This window comes from Pan troglodytes, chromosome 19 (genome assembly GCF_028858775.2).
Source record: "Pan troglodytes isolate AG18354 chromosome 19, NHGRI_mPanTro3-v2.0_pri, whole genome shotgun sequence".
Taxonomy (NCBI): domain Eukaryota; kingdom Metazoa; phylum Chordata; class Mammalia; order Primates; family Hominidae; genus Pan; species Pan troglodytes.
This window is the reverse complement of record NC_072417.2, coordinates 93836278-93855445: the sequence shown is the minus strand read 5'-3', so window position 1 is coordinate 93855445 and position 19168 is coordinate 93836278.

Below are 19168 nucleotides of genomic sequence, written 5' to 3'. Positions count from 1 at the left end.
GAAGAGTGTGGACAAGAAGGGCAGTGGCAGGTGAGTCAGAGGCAGCTGGGGGTCAGGTGACACCCAGGTCTTGAAAAAGAGAAGAGCCACCCACCCTGGCGTCACTAGTCACTGACCTGGAGACAATTTCATGGCTAAGCAATGTCACTGAACACCAACACCAGACAAGACCACTGTGTGCCTGAGATGGGGCAAGATACACAGGATCGTGTCAGAGCATAGGCAGAACATGAGCATCGGCCAGACCTCAAGGGTCACCAAACCACCCCGTCCTGGCTAATTTGAATGACCGCTGCTGCTTGATCAATTTCAGCTTCAGCTGCATTTTGTTCTTCCTGCCCTCTAGATAAAAGTTATCAAGATACCCAGCTGTGGAGTCAGCCCTGCTGCCTTGAGCCTCTCCCAACTCCTCCTCCCACCATGCTCTCCCAACACGAGGAGACTTGCGGGTCCTTCCTAACACCCTCTCACAGCAACCAGTCAACAGACGTGGCTTGATTCCACTGCAGCGCGTTCCTGGGGTCTTTGGTTGGATGGTAGTGGACGCTTTGGTTTTATTCTGAATGATAATGAAAGCCACTGAGTGGCTGCAAGCAGAGGAGAAATGGAAGTGATTTTGGAGACACTTTCTGGGGGAGTAGCCAGGAGGCTCTGTCTGGGGGCGGAGGTGAAGGCAGCTGGGGAAGATCCTCTGTGGCCACTCGGGGTGGGGCGGGCAGGAGGAGAACATGCAGATGGCCTCTATGTGCCAGAACTGCTTTCCAGGAGCTTCTGACAGGAGAGGGCAGCTGCAGAGAGCTGGACGGGGGACAAGGCTGTTGCTCCACCAGCTCCAGGCAGCCTGGCGAGGCTGAGCACCCAGCCGAGGAGCAGAGAGGTGCCCACTGCCACCGCCACCCCAACACCCTCTAAGCAGAGGAGCCCGCACGCTCAGGATATCCTTTAAGACAAGAGTTGAAGGGAAAGACAGAATCAACCCGGCTCTGCAGGCGCCAAGGAGCCAGCACACATGGAGGCTGTGCAGTCCATTCCCCAGATGTCTGATGTGGGCGGCAGCACAACAGGCTGCTTGGAGGGGCAGTGAGGTCATGCCCACAAGTCTGAAGAAGGGTCAGTGGACTGCGTGCTCAGCAGGGAGGGCTGACGGGCCAGACTTGTGGATCACTGACAGCCGGGTCGGAGGGGGCGCTCACCGGGAGGGGTGTGCCCCACCACCCACCCCAGTTCACACTGCTTCTGACTTGTGCCCAGGAGAGCAAGCTAGCCTTCCAGGGGGCCAGAGTAACACTGGCCATCCTCTCGCTGCCTGCTAGGGTGAGACATATGGGACACGTGTGTAGGCGTCTGTCCTCCTTTGATTACTAGTGCTGGGTGGGGGGGTCCCCAGAGGTCCCCAGGGAGTGCAGAGGCAAAGGCTTAGCATCCGCCCTTGCTGCCTCTCTCCTGGACCAGACTGCTTCCCCTCCTTCTCCCAGGACCTGGCCGTACCTGGAGGGTGGAGCCCTCCGTTGAGCCTGCTTGCTTGAACTTCCCTTCCTCCCCTGCACTAGCAGGCCCCTCAGGCCTCATGGGGACACTCTTCCCCAACCCCCTACCTCACCCCCTCACCCCTCACCTAGAAAGAGGTCAGAAGAATTTGGTGCCATGGAAAGGAACATGGGGCATGGAGCACTTGAGGACACTCCCGGGACCCCCTCTGCAGGGGAAGGTGGAGCTCTGGGGCCAGAGGCTATGAGAGCACCAGCCAGCTCAGTGCACATTTGTCTGAGTCCGGAGTCCCAGTGCTGCTGTGAATGCGCTGAAGGGGTGAGGCAGGGATGGGGTGTTAGGGAGGAAAGATAACTCTTTGCGAGTCACATTTCAGACGCCTCCATTCCCACTCATACATTAGGGTCTGTGGGGGACTGGGGCACATCAATATATTGTTAGACAAAAAATGTATATGCAATATAAATGCATTAAGAAAAAAAAAACACCCGAAGAAACGATTCTGACATGTTAATAGTGGTTCTATGTGGCAGTGGGATCGAGGATTTTTATACAGTACTTTCCTATGTTTTCCAAATTTTCTACACCAAGCACGTGTTAGTTACATAATTTAAAACTTATTTATTTATTTTTAAACCAAATTCTCCAGCCAACTGTGCTTTTCCCCAGTTGCAGTAACTTTCCTTTCAGTCAGGTTTCTGGGTGAATCCAAAGAACAAGGCGGCCTCTCAAGCCCACATCATGTCACGTTCATATTTTCATTCTTCCTTCGTTGGGCCGGCTCTGCGGAGGCCGAGCGCTGGGGCTGGGGCGAGAACGGTGTCCCTGTCGTCAGGGGGTTTCCAGCTAGTGGCCTTCTCCCGCTTCTCAACCCATCCCCTCCCCCGTCCGCCGAGGTCGGGCTCTCACGGGAGCGGGCCGCCCTCCGTCTGATAGGTGCGGTCTGGGGAACTTGAGCTGCCCAGTCTCCCTCCTTCTTTCCCCTGCTGCAGACCCCAACTCTGAGCTTGGGGGGCAGGGAGGCCGAAGGGGCCCTGTTAAACGCTGGGTGCTGGGAAGCCGCCCCCTCCAGGGAGTCCTCAGGACCTCAGGCCAGGGCTGGAAGCGAGAAGAGGCCGGAGACCAGGGAAAACGGGCGACCGGGGGCGGCGCGCCTGTCAGTAAGGAGCCAGGCGGCGGGGACGGAAGCTCCGGGAGGGCGGCGGGCCGGGGCGGGTGTCAGAAGGCTCCGATTGGGCCTTCTGCGGCCCTGCTTCCCCCGCCCCCGAAGCCCCCAAAAGCTGCGGGCAGCGGCAGGGCGCCTGCGACACAGGGGCGCGCCGCGCGGGACCTGAGGAAAAGCTACGGCCAAGCTCCGAGCACAGGCGCGCCGCCGCGCTGGCTCCGGGAACGCGGACGCACGGCGGGGCTGCCACAGCAACGCAGACAGGAGCGCGGCGACTGGCGGAACCGCGGAGAGGCGGGACTCAGGAGGCGTCTCGCGAGAGTTAGGCTTCGCGGGCTTCCGGTCGGTGCTGGCCGCGGGGGCCGACGGGTTTAGGCTTCCGGCGCGGGTTGTGTGGCCTTTCACAGCTCCACGCGTTTCTGGGCGCCGGGCATTAGGCGAGCCGGCCGGGCTGGCGCGAGGCCGCAGGCGGGAAGAGTCCCCGGGGTCGGCCCCGAAGCGGCTCTGGAGGCAGTAGCCGGGGACGCCGAGGTCAGGGAGGAGGCGGATCCGAGCGCGGTCCCGCAGGGCCCTGTCCGTTCTCCCGCCTCGGCCGGTCCCGTCAGGCCGCCTTTAAATGTCCGGCGCCTCGCACCTGCTAACAAAACGAGCTCCTGCTGTTCCCCAGCTCCGTAAATGGCGCCCCTGGCCCTCCCCAGTTCTCAGGCAGAGCCTTGGCGGCCTCCCTGACCCCTAACACCCCGCATCCAGCCCGGCAGTACATCCTGTTGGCTGTGCCTTCGAAATTTCCCCAGACCTGACCTCTTCTCCCACCTCTGCCACCACCCTGCTCCGAGCCGTCTTTTCCCGCCGAGATGACTGTAGTAGCGTCTCAGCTGGGTCTCCCCGCTTCCACCTTCCCCTCCTGAGTCTCCTCAACACAGGAGCCAGAGCGATCTCGGAAAGTACAGGAGGTCATGCCCCAGTGTGGTTCCCCTTTCCTGGGTTTAAGTCAAGGTACTCACCGTGCCTGCCGGCCTCCCGGGTCTCTGCGCGGTGGACTCTGGACCTCCCTGCCCCGTCCTGCCTCAGGGCCTTTGCACCTGCTGTTACCGCGGCCTGGAACGCTCCTCCCCTGAAACCCTGTGACTCCCACTTAGTGAGGCGACCACCTATTGAAAACCGTGCCCCCTTCCTATACAGATGCTCCTGTCATATGGGGTTAGATTCCCCATCAACCCATCATAGGTTAAAGCATTGTAAGGCAATTTACGGTAGGTTTATCCGGATGTAACCCCATCTGTAAGCGGAGGAGTATACTGAATGTGTATGGCGTTTGTACCATGGCAAAGCCAAAATGTAAGTCAAACTCGAAGTCCAGGACGGTCTGTGGCCTGTACTCCCTTGCTTTCCCTCCCCGGCTCTTAGCGCCATCCAGCATCGTTGATAATGTAATTTGATGTGTATTGTCTGAAAGCACCAAGACGGCAGAGTTTCTCTCTTATTCAGATCACAGTGGGTGCTCAGTAAACACTGTAGACTGAGGGGGTATATGAGAGGTCTTTTTTTCCTCTCTCCTTCCTCAGGAATGGGTGAAGATGAAGTCCTGTAAGGCAGGAGCTGGATCAAAGAAATATCCCGGGTCTTGTCTGTGTGCAGACTGTTGTTTGAGGACTCTGCTCCAGTTCTAGCAGCGATCGGTGGCTCCCTTGGGTGACTCTCCAGAAGGAAGGGTGCCAGCATGGACTGGTGCCTGCTTGCCAGATGCCCTGAACAGCTCATTCCTCAGGAGGCCAGGTGCGCCTCAGGAAGTGCTGTCAAATGCAATCACTCTCAGAACCCTCTGAGCTGGAAGATATCATTGATTTATGCTGGCAGCCCCGCGCAGCACTCTGCTAGGTGTTGAATTGTCTGGAGAACACCTGGTATCACCCTCAAGGCCCCTTAGTCTGGTAGGAAGGAATGATGAGGAAGAGGCTGTGTGGAAGTCACAGAGAAGGAGGAGGGTGGGATCAGTTTCCAGGGTGGGGTCTCTGGAAGTCCTCTCAGGGGTTCCCAGGGGGGCATTTCTGCCTACAGCAGCAGGTGTAAGGCGTGAGCCATGGATGAAGGGAGGGAGCCAGCCATCATTGATCGCCTCCTCTGTGCTGGATGTGGCTCTAGATGTCAAGCTCACATTTACACATTAGCCTTCCTTTACAGAGGAGGAAACAGGCTCAGAAAGCCCCTGACTCCAGTTACACCACTACTAAATGCAGGATTCAGATCTTCAGTTGAGCTCTTTGTGGCCGGGAAGCCTGTCCTCTTCCCAGGGCTCGATGCCACTTCCCAGGCTGGAAGCCAGACAAGCATCCGGGGCTGCCCAGAATTGCATGCAAATGTCCGGACAGCCGGCTTCCTCGTGGGCCCCGGCACTGGCAGAGGAACTCTTTGCCGGGCATGTGGCTTGGGCAGGCCAGAGCAGCCATCTGCCAGCCAGCCATGTGGGGAGGAGGCTGTAGGCCACCCCACAGCCAGATGCTTCTGGGCCGGTCCTGGGCTCCCAAAGGTAGTTCCTTCAGGAGATGGAGTCACCTGGCTCCTCTCTTCCCTTCCACCCAGTTCCAAAGTCAGGGGTTCCGGGGCTGTGTCAGCAAGGGGCCATTCTGGCACTGTCCTTCTGGCACAGAGCATTGTGGCCAGGGATGGACATCTGTTCTGCATTGACCCCCATGGCCAGGACATCTGTGGCCCCACGGAACTCAGTGACAAGGAGAGTCGGCAGCAGGGAAAGGCCACGCTCTGTAGTGTGTCTGCCAGGTGGCAGAGGATCCCTGACACAGCCCAGCTGGCATCTGCCCTTGCCACTGAGGCTTCCTGAGGGCAGCCCCCAAGGGTCCTGCCATGCCAGGGCTCCCCTTCTGCCAGGCAGTGGCTGCGTAAGCTGAGGGAGGGAGAAGCTGGGAGTTGGCCATGACTGATGGTGCCAGGCCAGTGGGATCTGGAGCCCACAGATGGTGGAGGATGGGGCACAGCCCCCACCCCTTACCTGTGATGTGCCCTGCCGGCGGGCAGAGGCATCCGGTCTGCTCTGTAGAAGTTGGAGGTACAGACTGGCAGAGGGAGAAGCGGAAGAGATAGCATCATTTTACAGAAGGGAAAGCTGAGGCCCTGAGCCAGGGGGATATGCATGGATGCCCCGTGGGCTTTCTCGCGTTTACTCCTCCGCACAGGGCCCTGTTTTTCAATGGAGGAATTAGGGCTTGAAGGAAATGAAGTGAGGTTTCCAGGGTCCCCTGGCTAAGCCAGTTATTTGGCCCTGACCGGTGCAAATCTGAGAGGGGGACTAAGCAGGCCCTCAGGCCAGGGCCCGAGCTTGCTCACTCAGCCACAGCAGAGAAGAGTCAGCCTGAGGCAGCAGGCCCAGGATCGAGGGTGACCCTCCTCCCAGAAGCAAGATGTGGTGAGGTCCCAGATGGGCTGGGAAGGTGGCATGAGGGCTTGCTTCAAGGGAGCCTGCTGGCTGGCCTCCAATATCCACCCGGAAACGCCCCCCAGGTGTGCCCCTCGAGCTGCTAACCCCAATCTGGCCACCCCCCAACTCGCTCCTCAGCACTCCAGTGGTCAGGGTGTCCCCTTCCCTGGTCCCTCCTTGCCCCTCCTCTTAGCACCAGCAACCGGGGCCTCCAGCAGGCCAGAGGTCTTCCCACAGCCTCCTGGGCTTCCTGCCCAAGGCAGGGGCTGATCTCTCAAGGGTGGGTGGGACTTCCGGCTGTGCCATCAGCAGTTCCTGGCTGTATCAGTTAGCTTTGGCTGTGTAACAAATCACCCCAAAGCCTAGAGGCTTCACACAACTACCATCTCTTATCCCTCACAGATCCCTGGGTTGCCTGACCAATTCTGGTGTGAGCTTCCCTGCTCAGGGGACAGCTCCCTGAGCCCAGAGCCCTGACTGCGGAGCTGCTGCCTGCAGCCCTGCATGCTGTTTCTCACCACACTGTGTCCCCGCCCTTCCAGCCCATGGAGTCACACATCGCCACCCAGCCCCCGAGGACACACTCGTGGAACCCCCAGTCAGGCGTCCAGACTAAGCCACCAGGGTGGCTCCTCTCAGCCCCACTCCTGACCAAAGCTTCCTGCCTATCGAGCGTGGGGACCAACTGCAGGCACCTCCGTCCTCAGTGCCACTCCGGAGGCGGAGGGGAGCCTCCACCTTCCCTGGCATTGTCACCATCAACCTTAACAATAGTTTGACTTGGTTAAGCTCCTCCAAGGGCCGGGGAGGTCGGGCTGGGGCCGGAAGGAGCAGCCTGTACCAGGTCAGGTAACTGTGACAGCAGACAGCCAATGGGCAGAAGAGAGGTGTCAACGTCCCCCGCTGTCGGGACCAGAGAAGGCGCCATGGGGTGAGGGAGGGTCTGATCCCAAGGTAGGAGGAAGTATCCTGGGTCCCGGGGTCCCTCGAGCAATCTGCATTGTAAGGGAGGGTCCCTCTGGGGCCAGGAGATACATCAGGAAGTGGCGGAAAGACTGCATTTGGGGGCCAGATCTGGAGGGCCCTGGAAGCCAGGCTGAGTCGTCTGCCTTTGCGAGTGATGGGGAAGCGTTGACGGGCTTTGAGCCCGAGCCTGCCAGGAGCACAACGGAGCTTCAGGAAGCAGCTTTCCAGTAAGTGCCGGGAGCCTTCTTGGAAGCAGGCAGAGGATGAATTATAAATAAACAAACCAGAGCCCTGCAGCGGCGTGGGCCGGGTGGGAAGAGGGGAGAGACCGGAGGCAGGGCCTCACTTAGGTGCTAAGCAGCCCCTGGCCTGGCCCCCGCCAGCCCTCCCACCCTGCCTTGCACCCCGGCCTCGGGGACTCAGCGGCCTTCCTGCTCAGGGCATCGGCGGGGACCTCAGGCTTCTGGGGCCAACCTTGGCCAGGCTGCAGAGGGGAGGCCTAGTGTAGACCCCCACTGTGGGACTGGGAGGCCCCCCTGCCTCTCACAACTCCAGGGGTACAGGCCCAAGTCTCTCTCACACCAAAACAGGCCCCGTGGCCACTCATCCGTGTGGGAGGTGTCTCACCAAATGTTTGAAGGGGAAAAAAAAAAATCCCATTTTCTAAGGTGTTTTTTTCCTTTCTATTTTTTGATTATTTTTCTAGATGACTTCATTTCTAAGAAGGGGGTAGTGGAGAGAAGGAGGACAGGGGGAGGGAGGACTTGGGCCCTGAGGAGGCCGCCGGGGACCAGAGCAGCGTTGCGGGAGGAGAGCGAGAGCCAGGCCCAGGGAAAGCCCAGGCCTCTTCAACCTGGGGAATGGGGGGCTTCTGTGACCCGAGCCCAGGTGTGACCCGAGCCGAGGTGTGACCCGAGCCCAGGTGTAACCCGAGCCCGGGTGTGACCCGAGCCGAGGTGTGACCCGAGCCCAGGTGTGTCCCGAGCCCGGGTGTGACCCCAGCCTAGGTGTGTCCCGAGCCCGGGTGTGTCCCGAACCCACGTGCGAGTGCCGGCTACGAGCACATCTCCCTCCTGATCTCCCACGGGCCTGCTGGCCGCCTGTACTCCCACGAGGCCCTGTGGGGGAGGTCGGCTCTCCTCCAGCAGGAGGGGAAGGGTCTTCAGGCCTTCACCCCAGATCTCTGGCATGTGACGCGCCCACCCCCCACCTGTCCCAGGGACAGAGCTGAGAGCACTTCCCCATCCCACACACCACTTGGAACCGGCAGAACCCACTCTGGCCAGCTTAATGGAACCCAGTACAAGATATTAGGAGGCTCATAGAACCTTCCGGAGAGCCTCGGCGGCCACACAGCCAGGAACAAGGGCCCAACCGTGCAGCCTCCCCCACCGGGCATGGACCCAGCAGCCCGCACCTGCTGTTCTGAAAGCCAGGGCCCCGCTGCCGTCCCCGTTGGTCAAGGGATTCTGGAGGCATCGGCTTCCTGGCATTGCTCACCTCTGAGGCTGAGGCTGAGGCTGGCAGGTGCGAGTGGAGCTGGCTCCTATGCCTGGGCTCGGGCTGCAAGGGAGGCAGGCCCAGGCACAGGATGGTGCTCAGAAGGTGGTGGCCACCCCAGCACTCCCTGAGCCCTTGAAAGACTTTTCCAACCCCAATACCCAGCGGTCTGCTGGGCTGGAGAGACGGGAAGGGAGGCTGTCTCCCTTTCCGGGGGCTGCCATAACAAATGAGCATCAACTTGATGGCTGAAATCAACCGACATTTATTCTCTAACAGGTTTGGAGACCAGAATTCCAAAATCCTTCTGGTCCTCTGTGGGGACCCTGTCCCAGGCCGCTTTCCCAGCTTCCGTGGGTGCTGGGGACCTCGGCACTCCTTGGCCTGTGGATGCATCTCTCCCACTGTCCCACCTCTACCTTCCCCTGTGGGTGTCTGGGTCTCAAATCTCCCTCTGCCTTTCTCTTTCGAGGACACCTGTCATTGGATTTCAGGTTAACCCTTCATGCAGGATGATTTTATCTCGAAATCTTTAACTTTATTCCATCTGCAAAGACTAATTCCAAAAAAGGTCACATTCTGAGGTTCTGGGTGGACACCTGGGACCACCATTTGGGGCACTACCATGGGCATGATAAATGGGCACAGGACGGGCAGCCGGGGAGGGAGGAGGAGAAGAGGGAAGGACGTGGGTGTCGGCTGGGGCCGCTGGGGCAGGAGGAGCCAACTGCCTTGGGACTGTCGTCCTGGACGTGGGATTGTCTGTCCTCTTACGCCCAGACCTGCTTGCCACTGCCAGATGGTGTTTCCCACCACCCCTGGCCTCCTCACCGTTGCCTGGCATGTCCCAGTTCTACATGCCATGAGCGCCCCACCCGCCCCCCAACAGCTTCCAGACCCCCTCCGAGCCTCAGAGCCCTGGGTTCTCCTGAGTCCCACAGGCAAGAGAAGCTGCCCTATTCCTCTCACCCAAGCCAGCCTCTTTCTCGGGTCACTGAAAGAACAGTAAGCCCCGCCATCCCCTCGTCTCCTGACTCCCCATAGCCCAAAGCTCTTTCTCCTCCCCAAATCCCGCCCTGTGGAGTTTAAGCCATTTCTTCTGATGAGGCTCCCAGAGACAGAGACCTGTCAAGGTGCACAGGGCCATGAGTCAGACTGGGGCATGAAAATGTCTGCACATACACTGCACACAGTCTCGCCTTTGAGGGAGACCTCAGAACTGCCTTTGAGGGAGACCTCAGAACTGCCTTTGAGGGTGACCTCAGAACTGCCTTTGAGGGAGACCCAAATCCCATTTCAGAGATGAGGAGAGAGGTTTAATACCCTGCTCCTGAGTTCACACAGACACGCCTGGACTTGAACCTGAAATGACCAACTCCAGCTGTGAGTGACTCTTTTCTCTGATTGCACCACAGGGACTCAGTCCCGTGAGGAATGCTATCCCTGCTGAAATCCTTCTGGGGACAGGGAACTCACCACCTCACAAAACACAGGCTAAGGCCAGGCACGGTGGCTCATGCCTGTAATCCCAACACTTTGGGAGGCCAAGGTGGGAGGACTGTTTGAGGCCAGGAGTTTGAGACCAGCCTGAGCAACATCTCAAGATGCTGTCTCTACTATATATGTGTGTGTGTGTGTGTGTATACACACACACACTAGCTGGGTGTGCTGGGACACACCTGTAGTTACAGCTACTTGGGAGGCTGAGGCAGGAGGATTGCTTGAGTCCAGGAGGTCGAGGCTGCCACGAGGCGAGATTGCACCACTGCACTCCAGCCTGGGCGACAGAGTGAGACCCCATCTCAAAAAAAAAAAAAAAAAAAAAAAAAAAAACCAAAATAAAACAAAACCAACCAACCAAAAAAACAAAAAAAACTGTGGGCTCTACCAATAGTCCCAAATGCCAAGAAAGCTTCCTTCATGGAGGGAAAGCCTTTTTCTCTCCGTGGAACTCAGCCCACTGGCCTTGGCAATGGGCAGTGCTCCTGGCCTGCAAGTCTTCTCCAAGACAAATCCTCTGTTTCTTAGCCCACCCTTGAAAAGTAGGGCTCTGGGCCCCTCCCCCCAGGAGGGTTTCTGGCCCAATCTGCAACGTCAAGTACGTGCCGTGTCCTTGGGTTGTGAGGCAGCTGGGGAGGGTGACTTTGGACAGATGTCCTTGGGCTGTGAGGCAGCTGGGGAGGGTGACTTTGGACAGATGTCCTTGGGCTGTGAGGCAGCTGGGGAGGGTGACTTTGGACAGGTGTCCCCGGCACTGTGCCCCAGTCAGGTGCAACTAAGGGATGGGCTGTGCCTACTTTGAAGGTAACAGAGTCTGCCCAGGGCCACAGTCCAAGGGCGAGGCCCTTTTGGGGTGCCTGTCATGGCATCTGGTCATCAGCCACCTTGGCCCCTGCAAGCTGGGGCCACCTATGGGCACTCCTGAGCAAGGCCTGGGAGGGACCTGCCAGTGTCCTGGGAGCCACTCTGCCAAGGCTCAGTGGCGATGTCATACTTTGGAAAAGAAAAAGAAAAAAAAAAAAAAGGCAACCACCAACAAACTGAGAGGCTGAGTCACAGCCAGGCGGAGGCATCTGTTGAATCCGAGAGAGCCATGGTGGCGATGGGGGCCCCCTTAGGCTTGGTGGGGGAGGGGGCACAGAGGGGCCACCTGCCCCATTTCCCTGCACTTTTGGAGGCACCAGGCAGCCTCTCCTGGAGGACACGTGCCCTTCCAGTGGGGTGCTCTGGTCAGGAAGCCCAAGGGGTCAAGCAGACTTCAGGCTCAAATTCCAGCTCAGCCATTCGTTGGCCCCTGGCCGGGGCCAGCCGCCCCAGCTTGCTCGACCTCAGTCTCCTCTTCTGTCTAGTGGGCATAAAGGTGGCTCTTAGCATTCTTGTGCCAATTACAGAAGAGCTGAGTTCTCAGAGCAGCCTCTGGCACAGGACAGGGACTGAGCACAGACAACTTTGCTCTGTTTACTGCCATCATGAAAGAAAAGCCCCCTGAGGCCGGGTGGGCACCCCTCTCCCGGAGCAGGGATGCTGGAGGGTTTGTCCGTGGGGTCGTCTTCTCTGCTCAAGGCCCTCCTGATGCCCCAACAAATCGGCTTCCAAGGCTGTTGGTGGCCTTGGGCTGTCTCCTTGCCAACTCTCCCACACACCCTCCTTCCTCGGATCCCAGTACTACTGAGGGGTCTTGGATACAGTGTGATGGGCTTGGGGGGCAGCAGGGGCAGGGCAGGATCTTCTACCCTGGCCAGCATCCTGCCCAGCCCGGCAGGTCCCCTCACCGTGGGGCTCCTGCTGTGGCCAGGCAGGGACTGGGGAAAGCTGGCAAACTCCAAAGTGGCCTCACTTAACACACAGCATGGCCCCAGCCTTTCTGGGAGCCACAGCCTTGGAGCAAGGGGCGGAGGTGTAGCCCACGTGCCCCGGATCAGTCTGGCAGGGTGTGCTGGCGTCCCCTGGCAGGAGGCCCCTGCAGATGGCAGGCATCTGTGTGCGGAGGACGCCTTCATCCTGCCAAGGCACAGGGCTCCGGAGCGGGAAGGCACCCTCCAGACCATCCACACACACTCCTGGGGCCCGAGGCCTGCAGAAGGAAGGGACTTGCCCAGGGCCACCTGGCCAGGGGTGACAGGTCTCCCAGCCCTGATCAGGACCTCTAAGGCTCTGCATCCTCCGAGGCTGAGCCCAGATCCCCTGAGCCCCTGGCCCAGGAACGGGCTGCATGGGCCTCTCCCCAACCCTGGAGCCCATGTGATCCCAGCCCCCCTCCCTCTGATGGCTCCCGGCTCCCCCACCGGCGGGTGCCTGCCTCTCCCGCCCCCGCGCTCCCGGCAGGGAGGGGTTCCTATGGCACCCCTTCCCCCGCACACACTTAGCTCACTGGCAGCCCATCTGCCCCGAGACGGCGGCAGCAGATGCTTGGATGCACAGTGGTGCCTGCAACTTGGTCGGCCCAGTGCCTGTGGCGGGTGTGCACGCTGCCAGCCAAGGTGGGGGCCTGGGCCCTGAAACACCCACCCAGCTGGGGCAGAGGCCCCTCGTCCAAGGCCAGGCTATAGACAGATTAGGACACCCAGGTGCCTGCCAGTGCTGGGGACAGGGTGTCGGCAGAGCTGGAGTCAGAGCCGCCCCTGCAGCCCCTCCCCACCAGCATCCCCAGCCAGCGCTCCTGGGAGGGAACTGATGGATGGGCCACTCTCTAGCGGGCTGCACCCTCACCTCCCTGACTCCCTGGGGAAGGCCCAAAGCGTGCAGATTCTGCTCCTAGGCCCCAGCCACAAGGAGGAGGCTGATGGGTGCCACGGACACACCCCACAGGGGCTGCCACTGCCCGAAGTGCATGCCAAGGTTTGTGGCAGAGGGTCTGGAGCTTCCCAGCAGCACAGAGGGTTAGACCCTCAGCTGGGGCTCAGGGGACAGGTCCCTTACCCTTAGCCTCCCTGAGCACCTCAGCCTCTGGTACCCCAGGCCCACCCTCCAGGTTCCGCTTAGCGCCCTTCCTCTCTCTCCTGACTTCTCACTCCCACGAATGGGGGTGGGGGGCAGAGCTGGGTGCTAGGAGGTGGTGGCCATGGCCCCTGGATGCACATGGCCAGTGGGTGGACAGGCTTGGTTTCCATGGCAGCAGCCTCCAGCCCTGGGTCGGGAGAGGAGTGTGCTGAGACCCCCAGAGCCTGGCCTTTGGCCAGCCTCTCCCCACGCCCTCCCCACGCCCTCCCCTGCAGCCCTCCCCACGCTCTCCCCACACCCCCCCACCCCCCCACGCCCTCCCCTGCCGCAGGAGCAGGGCTTTGTCATGCCTGGGTCCCCAGCTGGGCACAGGAGGGTGAGCCCAGCATGGGGCAGGGGCCTAGGGGGCCATGCACTGGTGGCTGCAGTGCCCCCACTGATATGGGGGTGGTGCCACCTCCAATAAAACAGAAGAGTTTGGCTAAGCCTGGAGCCCTGGGGACTTGGGCTTGACATTGGGCGGAACGTCCTGATTCCGGAAAGAATGAGAGCATCTCTGGGATCTGCTCCCAGGGCTGTTCACAGCCTCCAGCCCAGCGTCCTGGGTAAGAGGTGTGGGGAGGCAAAAGGGGCCTCAAGACAGGAGAGGCACGGCCTGCGGGGCGGAATGAGGGGGGCAGCTCGCCTCCTTAGGACCCCAGTAGCCGAGCCCCCAGGAGCGTCTGAAAGCCGCAGACTCCCAAGGATCGGGCAGCCCCCCCTCCTCCCGGCACCCCCGTGGTGTGAGCTGCAGACACACAGGCACACCCGCACACATGCGCACGCCCCCGGGCCGCCTCTGCTCCCCTCGCGACTTGCGTTTGTTTTGCTCCGGCAGGGCTGGAATGGGGACACGCTGCACTCTCGCAATTGGCAGTTTCCTCCAAGCCCCCCATGGAGGTGCCATATGTCCGCATCATGAATAGGCTTGAGGCTCCGTGCCATGGCCTGGGGGGCTGGGAAGAGGCAGCTGCCAATCACCCCCAAGTAGGCAAGGGGAGGGGGCTACCAGAGGGGCGGGGTGGGGGCACAGGCAAAGGCCAGGGGACAGGGTAGGGCCAGGGCTTGGTCACTGGTTCTCACAAGGGTGGGACACATCGCAGGTGACCCAAGGGCCTTTGCTGAAAACAAAGCAAAACCCAAAAAGTCCTGGGCTTTGACTTTGATAAGTGACCAAAGTCCCCGACCCTGCCACTCGGCCTCGGGCCCGTCCGTGTGCCAGCCGTCAGCCCAAGCCACCTCCCTCCAGGATGCCTCCCTCCTCCCTGCGCCTCTGCTCCGGCATGTGCACCCTGGGAGCCTTCACCAGTGAGGTGGGTCCAAGGCCTCTCTTGTAGGGAGGAGAAGGAGGAACCAGGTTCAGCCAGCACCAAGTGGGGGCCACAGTGTTAGCTCCCACAACACTCCCAGAACTGGGGGTTATTATCCCCATTTTATAGATAAGAAAACAGAGGCTCGGCGAGGTTTTACTAAACTGTTTCAAGGTCTCCCAGCACAGTGACGGCAGAGCCAGATTCTGCTCAGGTCCGGACAGTGCACAGTCAATGGTCCCTTGCCCAAGCCTGGAGCAGCCCCGTCCCCTGCTGTGCCTGGGCACCCTCTGCCTGGTGGCCACCCACCCTGCCCCTTGTCTCAGGGACCTGGCTTCTCCTCCTCCACCTCCCAGCTCCGTGATGCACTCTGTCCTGCCCCCACCCCCCCACCCCCACTTAGAATGAACTCTTCTCTCCTCCTCCCAGCTCTGTGATGCTGTCACAGAGTCTCTCTGTGTCTCTCTGTCCCCCGCCCCTTAGAATGAACTCTTCTCCCAGCTCTGTGATGCTCTGTCCCCCACCTTAGAATGAACTCTTCTCTCCTCCTCCTGGCTCTGAGACACTCTGTCCCCCTCTCTTAAAATGAACTCTTCTCCCAGCTCTGTGATGCTGTCCCCTCCTTACCGCCTTAAAATGAATTCTTCTCTCCTCCCAGCTCTATGATGTTCTGTGCCCCCCACTTTTAGAACAAACTCTTCTCTCCTCCTCCCAGCTCTGTGATGCTTTGTCCCCCCCTTAACCCCTTAGAATGAACTCTTCTCCCAGCTCTGTGATGCTGTCCCCCGCCCACCCCCTTAAAATGAACTCTTCTCTCCTCCCAGCTATGATGCTCTCTCTGTCCCCCCACCACCTTTAGAATGAACTCTTCTCTCCTCCCTGTCCTGAGGATGCTGTTACCCATCTTGCTGACTACAGAGACCACACAAGACAGGGACACCTGTCTGCAGTCTGCACGTGTGTCCCTCCCTAACCTCAGCCCTCAGTCACCTCTCCCATCCGTGCCTGGTCCAGGTCTGACATGCAGGTGACTGTGGAATGAATGAATGGACAGAGACAGGTACAGGCAAGAGTGGTGCGCCGAGCACGCGAGGCATGACTGCAGAAGCTGCCACCAGTGTAGCCGCAGCCGGTGTCACACTGTCCCTGGGGGGGGGTGGAGGAACTGCCCTGCTCTGGGCTCCACAGGCCCTTTCTCTCATTCCTGGCCCTGCTGGACGCAGCGACGGTGGGTTGGATGAACTGCCCTGGGTTAATTGGCTCTCTCTTCCTGCCAGCATGATGGATCCTGCTTGACATTTCCCCAGATAGTTAATTGATAACCAAGTAATTTGTCATGGAGACCTCGTTATATGCCAACTGGGTCCCCTAAGCCGTTAGCGTCTGTGCCCCAGAAACAAGATTGGCAAGTTAATAATGGAGGCTTAATCACGCTGTTCCCTGCTGGCACCGGAATAGAATTACCTGGAGACAAGATGGGACACTGTTGCTCTCCTTGGGCCTTGGAGATGAAGCTTTATGAGAGATCCTGAAGCCACTGACCCTTCTTGAGAAGGTCACCTGACCTCGGTTTTCTCAACCAGGTGTTCCTTCTCCTGGCAAGAGTGCTGTTCTACTGAGAAGTCCCCCTCTCCACAAGGTGCACTGAGGCTGCTCCAGGCCCTAGCTCTGCACTGGGCACTTGGCCTCCCGACCCCAGGCCACAGTGAGGGGTTCAGGGGAAGGCATGTGACTCAAGCCTGGCCAGCCAACAAGTGTCAGCGTGGGGCCTTCGCTGGGGCCACTGGGGCCGCTGGAACAGCAGGGCTCACTCTGCCAAGGATTGTTATGTGGGTGAGGAAGTGAGGCTGGGCTGATGAGGGAGCAGCCTCCCGGAGAGGGAGGGAGCCAAGGCCAGGCCATGCAGGGCGGCGCTGCCTCCTGGAGTGAACTAACGAGGTCCCAGCTTTGCTTAAGTTGGTTTTTGTCACATGTAACCTGGAGAGTTCTGATTATACACAAGGGAGCTCCACTCAGACACCCACCTGCTGCAACTCCAGGATTCAAGCTGTCTGCCAGGGCTGCGGGGAGGAGCCCCCTGGGGAGGAAGACCACCCGGTACAGAAAGGCAAGGCCTGGGAGAGATGGCCTGGGCTGGGACGAGGGCTGGGGTCGGCAGTCTTGAGGAGGGCCTGGGGTCTGCTCCCCAGGGGGTCTTGGGCAGGAATGGAGGCGAAGCCGGGCGGAAGCTGAAGAGGAGTGAGGCTGGAGGAGAGGCTCTGGCCCCAGCCTTGACTTCAGCACCAAGGACAGCGGCAGCACAGTCCGTGCAGTGAGGCGGGCCCAGCGCAGCCCCCTACAGTGAGGCGGGCCCAGCGCAGCCTGGCCTGGATGTTTTTAATTTTAAAAATATCTTTTATTTAAAACTAAATAGTGATGGAGATGGGGTTTCGCTATGTTGTCAAGTTGGTCTCGAACTACTGGACTCAAGCAATTCTCCCGCCTCGGCCTCCCAAAGTGTTGGGATTACAGGCGTGAGCCACTGTGCCCAGATGGGCCGGATGTTTTTAATGAACCAAAAGGAGATTTATACTTCCATGGCAGGGTTTGGGGATAAATAAGTAATGGGTACACAGAATATCAACCCAATCCCCTAAATGAGGCAATTATTAAGTCCAGGAAAAATAAGAGGTTGTACAAGAAAGGAAATGTAATTACAATATATTACTCAGCTGGGAAGAGTGTGTGCTGAGAAATAATAGTGCATACATTGAATTCTGATTCAATCAAAAGGAGAAGCTGGTGGGAGAGTGTGGGGGGGCATGTGTGAGAGAACAAGCTTTCAGCCGCCATCGTGGGAAGGACATGGGTAAATTTCTCAATCTGAAAAGGAGAAAAAAAAAAGCAGCAGCAGCAGCAACATGAGCATGGCTATTCAGAAGTAAATACCAAAGAGAATCAGCTACAATCACAGAAAAGGTTGCCTCTGAGAAGGGGGAATCAGGAAAGAGGTGTGGTTTTTCATCAGAAGCCTTGTAGTACTATTCGATTATTAAAACTGTCAATTTATGATGTTGATTAAAAGCATACATGAAATGTAGGCAGGGAGCGGTGGCTTATGTCTGTAATCCCAGCACTTTGGGAGGCTGAGGCGGGTGGATCATTGAGGTCGGGAGTTCGAGACCAGCCTGGCCAACATGGTGAAACCCCGTCTCTACTAAAAATACAAAAATTGGCTGGGTGTGGTGGCGGGCGCCTGTAATCCCAGCTACTCAGGAGGCTGAGGCAGGAGAATTGCTCGAACCCGGGAGATAGACGTTGTAGTGAGCCAAGATTGCTCCATTGCACTCCAACCTCAGCGATAGAGCGAGACTCCGTCTCAAACAACAAAAAATACATGAATGTAAGTAACTAAAAAACAAAACCAAAAATTCTCAAGCTGCTCCCCGCTCCTAGCTCTCTGTCAGGCCCAGACAACCCTAGGGTAGGGCCCCGAGGCCTGTCCTGTCTTCCTGGATTCTGCACCTCCTCCCCGGCCCCTCTCGGCCCTCCTGTGCTCCCTCCATGCCCCTCTCTGGGCTGCTCCGGGTCTATCTGTGGATTTGTCCTGGTCCTCATCCCTCCTGCCTTAGCCTGCCTCCCACCTTGCCTGCCCCTTTCTGCACTTTACTCCCTTTTGGGTTCTGCCCATGGCAATCAGAGGGGAAGGGGTGCCTGTCCCTGGGGGAGGAGCCCAGCCCTGTCCACAGGGCCTGTGGCACCCGCAATAGCTGTCAGCTGGCCCCTTTAGCCGCACCCCTACTGGCCCCACACCAGCCGTCCATGGTGGTAGGACACAGAGAAGTTGCTCCTGCTTGCCGGGGAGGTGAATTGGGGCTAGCAGGCTGTACTCCATCATCTCCATGACACCTCGCCTAATTACACCGCGTGCTATTCATCTGGATGTCAGCGCTGCAGCATGGCTTTGCCCTTAATTAATAATTTGGTAAAACTCCACTCGGGGCCTGGCCAGGGAAGTTCAGCAGGGACTGCTAAGGCTGGGCTGCTGCCGGGCTTGGGGGGCCAGGCTGGTGAGCACTTCCCCGCCAGCAAGTGTGGGCTCCCCCAAGCATTCCCAGGTAGCACCCCTTCACCCTGAGTTCCTGTTTGAAAGACCAGAGGTGGGGGGAGACAGGGATGGGTGAGGGGTGTCTGCAGCTTGGGCACTGCCCCTGGAGGAGAGGGTGACTCAGGCCTCAGGGCACCCGTCAGATACCCCTTCCTGCCCCAAACACCACGGCTTATTCTAAAAGCATTGGTCCCACTGATAAGAGGCTCAGAGAGGCGAAGTGGCTTACCCAAGCACACACAGCACACAAGTACAGAGGCCTTGGTCTGGAACCCAGGGCCCTGGTTGCCTGTGCACAGCCACTTCCACCAGGACAAGGAGCCCCAGGCCAGGCCCTTCAGGGACTCTTCCGCAGAGGAGGCAGGACACAGGCCCTGGGGTGGGCGTGTACCAGCTACCAGGGCGTGAGGGGCGAGGCTGGCTCTCCTGGAGCTCATGCTGCCCTTGGCCCTGGAGGACGGGGCCCCCATGAGAGGTGCGTGGCTCAGGTCAGATGCTGTGCAAGGGGCCAAGGCCCAGCTCAGACCCAGATTCAAATAGTCCAATGTCTGTGGCCAGAGCAGGGGTGGGGCTTGGGACAGCTAGGACCACCAGAGGGGCCCCTCCCTGGGGCCTGACCTTGGCCAGATCCTAAAGGACCACGCCAGCCCTGGCGTGTCTTCTGATCCTGAGTGCCACAGGAGAGGGGACGCAGGACCAGCTGGGGTCTCAGAGGCTTCAAAGGCCAGGCCCACCTGCTT